Source organism: Rhinopithecus bieti, unplaced genomic scaffold (assembly GCF_001698545.2).
Source record: "Rhinopithecus bieti isolate Rb0 unplaced genomic scaffold, ASM169854v2 scaffold_12049, whole genome shotgun sequence".
Classification (NCBI taxonomy): Eukaryota; Metazoa; Chordata; class Mammalia; order Primates; family Cercopithecidae; genus Rhinopithecus; species Rhinopithecus bieti.
In genome coordinates, this window is record NW_016807278.1 from 1,549,507 (window position 1) to 1,556,757 (window position 7,251).

Here is a 7,251-nt window from a genome sequence, read left to right on the forward strand (position 1 = left end):
CCTGATCGTTTCAGCGGTCGTTGATGATCATTGCTGAAATCCGCGCAATAATTAGGGATTGTAGAACAGGGCTTTTTCTAATTCTGCTATCCCTTTGGCATTTGTTGGTTGGAATTCTTCTATTAATAAAATGGGCCGGGTGCAGTCGCTCATGCTTGTAATCCCAGCACTTTGGGAGGCCGAGGTGGGTGGATCACGAGGTCAAGAGATTGAGACCATCCTGGCCAACATGGTGAAACCCCATCTCTACTAAAAATACAAAAATTAGGCCAGGCGTAGTGGCTCATGTCTGTAATCCCAGCACCTTGGGAGGTTGAGGCAGGTGGATCACGAGGTCAGGAGTTTGAGACCAGCCTGGCCAATATGGTGAAACCCTGTCTCTACTAAAAATACAAAAATTAGCTGGGTGTGGTGGCACACCTGTAGTCCCAGCTACTCTGGAGGCTGAGGCAGAAGACTTGCTTGCAGTGAGTAGAGATCGCGCCACTGTACTCCAGCCTGAGTGACAGAGCAAGACTCCATCTCAAAAAAAAAAAATCAAAAATTAGCTGGGTGTGGTGGCATGCACCTGTAGTCCCAGCTACTTAGGAGGCTAAGGCAGGAGAATTGCTTGAACCCGGGCGACAGAGGTTGCAGTGAGCCAAGATCGCACCACTGTACTCCAGCCTGACAACAGAGCGAGACTCCATCAAAAAAAACAAAAAACAAAAAAAAAACTTTGGGTGGGCACGATGGCTCACACCTGTCCCAGCACTCTGGGAAGCCGAGGAAGGAGGATCACTTGAGTGGAGGGGGTCAAAGCTGCAGCGAACCATGACCGTGCCACTGTACTCCAATCTGGGTGACAGAGTAAGACCTTGTCTCAAAAACAAACAAAACAAAACAAAACCTTTCCCTCATCAACCATTTGCCCAGGAAAGAAGAAAATTACTTGGAGTTTTATTTCCTTTATTTACCAGTTTTCAGAATGAGTTGGTGCTATATTAAACACCAAAGGATTTTAAACGTATTTGATGTGTTTCAGCTCACCAGTTTTTTTTTTTTTTTTTTTTTTTTTTTTTAATGCCAGATCACTCTATCTTTAGCCAGTGGGTGATCTTCAAGTTGGTTCCTGTAAACTTTTCCAGCCCATCTTGCACACTTCCAGTTCCATATGTGGCATCAGCCATTGTCCCACAGAGTCCTGGTTCCTTGTAGCATGCCCATATGTGTGTTGTAAATAAAAATATTTCATAGTACATTGGAGATGGAGCGAGGGACGGAGAGAGATACTGAGAAAGAGAGAGATTGAGAGAGCACCTGTTTCACCCTGGCCCATCCTGAGAGATCCGACATGGAGAATCCTGGCCTGAGCACATCCCCCTTCTGGTGGTATCTATTGCCACCAGAAACAACTTATTTTTTCTTCCCCCTTTTAGCTTTTGCTTCTTTCAAACTGAAAGTATCGTCTGTTTTTTCTTATTGTAAAGCATGTGAAAATCCTCCATGACCCTATTCCTCAGAGAAAAGTACCATTATCAATTTGAAGTCATTTTATACAGACTTTTCTTTGCACATATTAACAGAGGTGGCTATTGGTAAGGAAACTTTTTCTAAAGGAATCATACTCTACATGTAAGAGGCATTGGAAACAGAGTGACTCCATCTTGAATAGGGGATGGGGACAATGAGGCTGAGACCTGGCTGGGCTGCATTCCCAGGAGGTCAGGCATTTTTAGTCACAGGATGAGATAGGAAGTCGACAGGACTGGTTTCACAAGATACAGGTTACAAAGACCCTGCTGATAAAACCAGATGTGGTAAAGAAGCCAGCTAAAACCCACCAAAATCAAGAGAGTGATGAAAGCCACCTCTGGTGGTCCTCATTGATCATTGTAGGCTAATTATAATGCAACAGCATGTTAAAAAGACACTCCCATCAGCGCCATGGCAGTTTACAAATGCCACAGCAACATCCAGAAGTTATCCTAGATGGTCTACAAAGGGGAGGAACCCTCAGTTCCTGGAACTCCCTACCCCTTTCCTGGGAAACTCATGAATAGCCCACCCCTTATTTAGCATATAATCAAGGAATAACCATAAGTATATTTGGTCAAGCGGCCCGTGCCGCTGCTCTGCCTGTAGAGTTGCTACCCTTGAATTCCTTTACTTTTCTTAATAATCTTGCTTTCACTTTACTCTATTGGCTTGCTTTTGAATTCTTTCCTGCATGAAGTCAAGAACCCATGTGGCCTCCCAGGCTGGACCCCAGTTGTGGGGTTCACTCTGTGCCAGGCTGACTCTTCTCTAAACTACTTTTTTCATTTAACAGTAGATTCCCTGTCATTGTTGATAGCTCATTCTTCTAACATCTATGCAGTGTCCATTCATTTATCAGATCCTCTCTTAATGAACATTAGGTTCATTTGGGATTCAATTCAATCCAATACAATAAATATTTATTTTATGCCAGACACTAAGTGAAGTACTCGAAAACCTGCAACATAACTGGGAGAGGCCCTGGCTGTCAGTTTTTGACTGCAGGGACCACAGAAGACACACCAGGCTGAAAGTCAAATAGCCTTGGTTTACGTCTGTGCTCGGTGGCCTTGGGTAATGACTTCATGTCTCTAAGACACTCACCTCAGAGCTGTTGGGAAGAATCCGTGATCTTACCTGGGTGGAAGCACTTGGCTAAGAGTGGTACCTTCCCTTCTGATTTGGGTGTCATGCTCAGAGTAGATCACAACTACACACCTGCACACATACATTTTTTGTTTGGTTTTTACTTTTATTTTTCCTTTTTAACCAAATTATTGCTTTTAAAGTCAATTTAGAACAGCCTGATCCAAACAAGCTATCAAAGCAATGTAGTACAACAGCTAACAACACTGGCTCCGGAGTCAGGAAGGCTCAGACTTCATTCCTAGCATCAGTTGTGGGACCTTTGCACCTCAGTTTGTTCATCTGTCAAATGGGCACAATAGTAGGAACTACAGTTGACCCCTGAACAACACAGGTTTGGACTTGCACGAGTTCACTTATTCACAGATTTTATTTTTTCAACCAAAGGCAGACCAAAAATATAGTATTCAGCTGATGCAGTGGCTCACATCTGTAATCCCAGCACTTTGGGAGGCTGAGGTGAGTAGATCACTTGAGGTCAGGAGTTCAAGACCAGCCTGGCCAACATGGTGAAACCCTATCTCTACTAAAATACAAAATTAGCCAGGCATAGTGGCAGGTGCCTGTAATCCCAGCTACTTGGGAGGCTGAGGCAGGAGAATTGCTTGAACCCAGGAGGCAGAGGTTGCAGTGAGCCGAGACGGTGCCACTGCATTCCAGCCTCAGCGACAGAAAGAAACTCCATCTCAAAAACAGCAACAACAACAAAATACAGTATTCTCGGGATGCAAATCCCATGTACATGGAGCACAGATTTATTCTATATGTGGGTTCTTTGGGGCCAACTGCAGGACTTGAGTGTGCTCAAAATTTAGTATACTTGGGGGTCCTGAAACCAGTTCCCCACATATACCAAGGGACAACTGTGTTGCATGGGGTTATGTTGAGGATGCAATGACATTGCACATATGTAAACATTTACCTAGCTTACATGCCTGTGCTCATTAGGCCACAAACCTTCACTCCACATAAGCGACTCTCATAAAAGGCAGAAAGCCCTAGAGTAAATGGTTTTATGATTTTTTCATCTAAGACAAAGCACCCCAAGAGCCATGTGGAAGCCCATTGTTAGACACCACCCCTGCAGGCTTTTGGAAGGGCCATTTCTGTGCAAGGGCTGCCCCGACTGTTGAATGTGCTGGTCTGGTGTTGGCCAGGAGTCTGAGTGGTGGAGGCTGCAGAGTGAAAATGATGCCTAAGCCACACAACATCATTCAGTCTTCACAACGACGCTGCTGGTTCTGCCACAGAAATGCTTCTGTGACCTATTTCCTTGTCCCCACCCTCCAGTCATTACCTTTCACCAGAAACATTCCAGGAACATCCTGACACTGATTCTGTCTCTTGCCCTCCGACAAACCAGTGCCTGATAGGTACATATTTCTGAAGTCCAGCTCTAATCACACCCTTCCCCTGCCATACACTTCACAGCGGTGCCCCGCTGCATGCCAAATGCAATCCAAGCTGGCGCAACTTCCAGGGCTCCCAGGGCCTTGCCTCAGTTTGACCACCTGTTCTCCCTGGACATCTAGTCTACCCTACACCAAACGGAATCATCCCGATTTTCTTACTTTTACACTTAGTCTTAGAATTCCTTCTCTTCTGTTCATCAGAGGAACGTGCTGTTTTCCCAAAATGACTCCCTTTCAATGAGTGTTAAGATGACAGTGAAAAGCTGTCAGACACAGTGCTGTGAGACACAAGACCGAAATCTCAGCCCATGGGATGCACTGTGAAGGTGCTTAGCTATGACTTGGAGCCCTTCCCATGCACTCTCTCTTCTGCCAGCCAGAGGTTCAGCATCTCCTCTCCCTGGCCCCACATCGCTTCTCTGCATATGGAGCCTGAATCCCTGCTCCATTCATCATACATCTGCACATTCCTATCCTCAGCGTCCTTCAAGCTCCAGTTCATATGCCTTCTTTCCATAAAGCCCTCTTTGACGTCTCCTAACTAGAATTAAGCTCTCCTTCCTCTAAATCCCCACAACCCTTAAGCTGTATTTTTTATGCCATTGTTTGCTCCATGTTTTATTTCCACTGATAAAATGCAATTCTCCATTTCTGCACCCCCAAAAGGATCTGACGGGCTCAGATCATTGAATGAACACCTACAGGAGGGAAGGAAGGAAGCAGTGAGGGAATGCAGCGTCAGGACCTCCTCTGCGGGGTCGAGGCTGGCGTCATTCTCCTCTGGAGCATGTGTCACAGGAACAGAAGGGAAGTTGCTGACTCTTTATCCACGTGGCTGGAGGAAGTGGGGACTAGAGCCTGAGGGTGGCTGGTGACTTGGCTTCCAAAGGTGTTAGGATAGTTCTGCAAATAGACCCTGAAAGTACCAGTTTCGGTCCCATGTGCAAAGGTTGTAAGGACCAGCATGGACAGTTCACTTCCCATTCCCGAAGCACCCTCGGCAGCAGCGGGCCCCACGAGAATGCTCACATCTTCTCCAAAAGAGGGTCAAATGTGCCTCTACACCCCTGTGCAGGCTCCCTGTTTAATCCCTTCTCTCTCTCTGACACACACACACACACACACACACACACGTTCACTTAAAACTTGGCCTCAGAAATAGGTAGAAGACTATGGGGGACAATTCTAAAGGGCAACAGTTTAAGAACAAGTCAGTCGTCAAAAATTAGTGGTTGGCCTGAGGGTGGCCTGATGCCCGCTTTCCCAGGTCACCCAAATGGAACATCTGGGGTGAATGTGCTCTGGGGTAGAGGTTTTCCAGTTTCAGTGTGTGCCGCCCAGTTTTGCTCTCCATGGAAACTTTTGCCTCCTCCCTCCAGGCATGTTTGCTAATTGAAACAATGAAATGAGCTTCAACTTTTCTTCCACTGAAGAAACCACACACAGCATACCCAGGCCAGGCCTGTAGCTGGCACCGTGAGCTACCCAGTGTGGTATTCAAGGATACTCGCTCTGTGCCCCCCGAGAAATGTGTAGTCTAATCGGCCAGATGAGACACAGACAGCAGTCACACAGCAGAGTCAGAGACTTCCGCTGGACACGAGGAAGAACTCCCTGACCCAGAGGATTGTTAGACGACGAATGGGCCCAAGGAGGCAAAATCTGCCCCCAGAGATGTGGGGCAGAAGGGGCATCCAATGCATTACAAGCCTTGAGGGGGCTCTGGCGAGGCCTGATATCCCCTGACCGAGGCCTGTCTAAACTCACTTCATTCTCCATTCATCCGCCAGTCATAGCGATTCCAGGCATGGTTCCAGGCAGCTCAAAGAGAGACCAAATTAGCCGCATGCTAGTGGAGTTTTAAATTGCTGTGGTCTCCTAGGTATTTCAGGTTGGGTCACAGTCCTCACTTGAGAGGAGACATCAAGACTTACTTCACATCTCACAAGCCTGGTGTGGAGTGTAATGTATGTATGTGCTGTGTGTGTGTGTGTGTGTGCGCGTGGGTGCGTGGCATGGGTGTGTGTGATGTGTTTGTGTGATGTGCGTTGTCTGTTGTCTGTGTTCTTATGGTTGTTCGTGTGTGTGGTGTGTGTGTGTGCAATGTGTGTGTGGTGGTGTGTGGATATGTAGTAGTGTGTGTGAGTGTGGTGTATACTGTGTGTGGTATTTATATGTGTTGTTTCTTGTGTGGATGTGTATGTATGTGTGCTGTGGTGTTATGTGTGTGGTATGTGGTGTGTGTGTGTGGTGATGTGTGTGGTATGTACATAGTGTGTGTGAGTGGTGTGTATACTTGTGTGTGGTTGTATATGTGTTGTTTCTGTGTGTGATGTTATGTATGTGTGGTGGTGTGTTGTGTGTGTGTATTTTGGTGTGTGTGTGTGGTGGATGTGTATGGGTTATGTGGTGTGTTTGTGTTGGTTGTTAGTGGTGTGTTCTGTATGGTATTGTGTGTATTGTGTGTGGTATGTTGCTGGTGTGTATGTGTTAGTTGTGTGTTGGTGTTGATTTATTATGGTGTTTGTGTGTGGTGGTTTCTGTACGGTGGTATGTTATGATATGCTGTGTGTGGTAGCTGTTTGTGTTTTGTGTGTATTGTAGATGCATGATTTTGTTATGGTGTGTATGTGTGGTGTGTTGTATGTGTGTGTGTTGTTGTGTGGTATTGTGTGTGTGGTGTTTATGTGTTTGTTGTGTGATGTTGTGTGTGATATGCTATCTGTGAGTTTGTGCTTGGTGTGTATGTGGGTGTTGTGTGAAGTGTGGTGTTTGTGTGTGGTGTGCATGTGTGGGGTGTGTGTGTGGCGTGTGTGTATGGTGTGTTTGTGTGATGTGTGTGATGTGTGGTGTTTGTGTATGTAGTGTGTATGTGTGTGTGGTGTGTATATTGTGTGTATATTATGCGTGGTATGTGTGGGTGTTGTTTGTGTGGTGTGCATGTGTGGGGTGTGTGTGGGTAGTGTGTGTGGTGTGTGGCATGTATGTGTTTTATCTGTGTGTGTGCTGTGTGTGTTGGCGTAGGGGAGGAGTGTGTGTGTGTGTGTGTGTGTGTGTGTGTGTGTGTACAGGTACTGGGGTAAGGGCAAAGCATGAGGACCAGAACCTCTTCCTACCAGGCTGATGGTAGGACTGAATCTTCTACCCATGTGTATCTAAAACCTCAACGAAAACA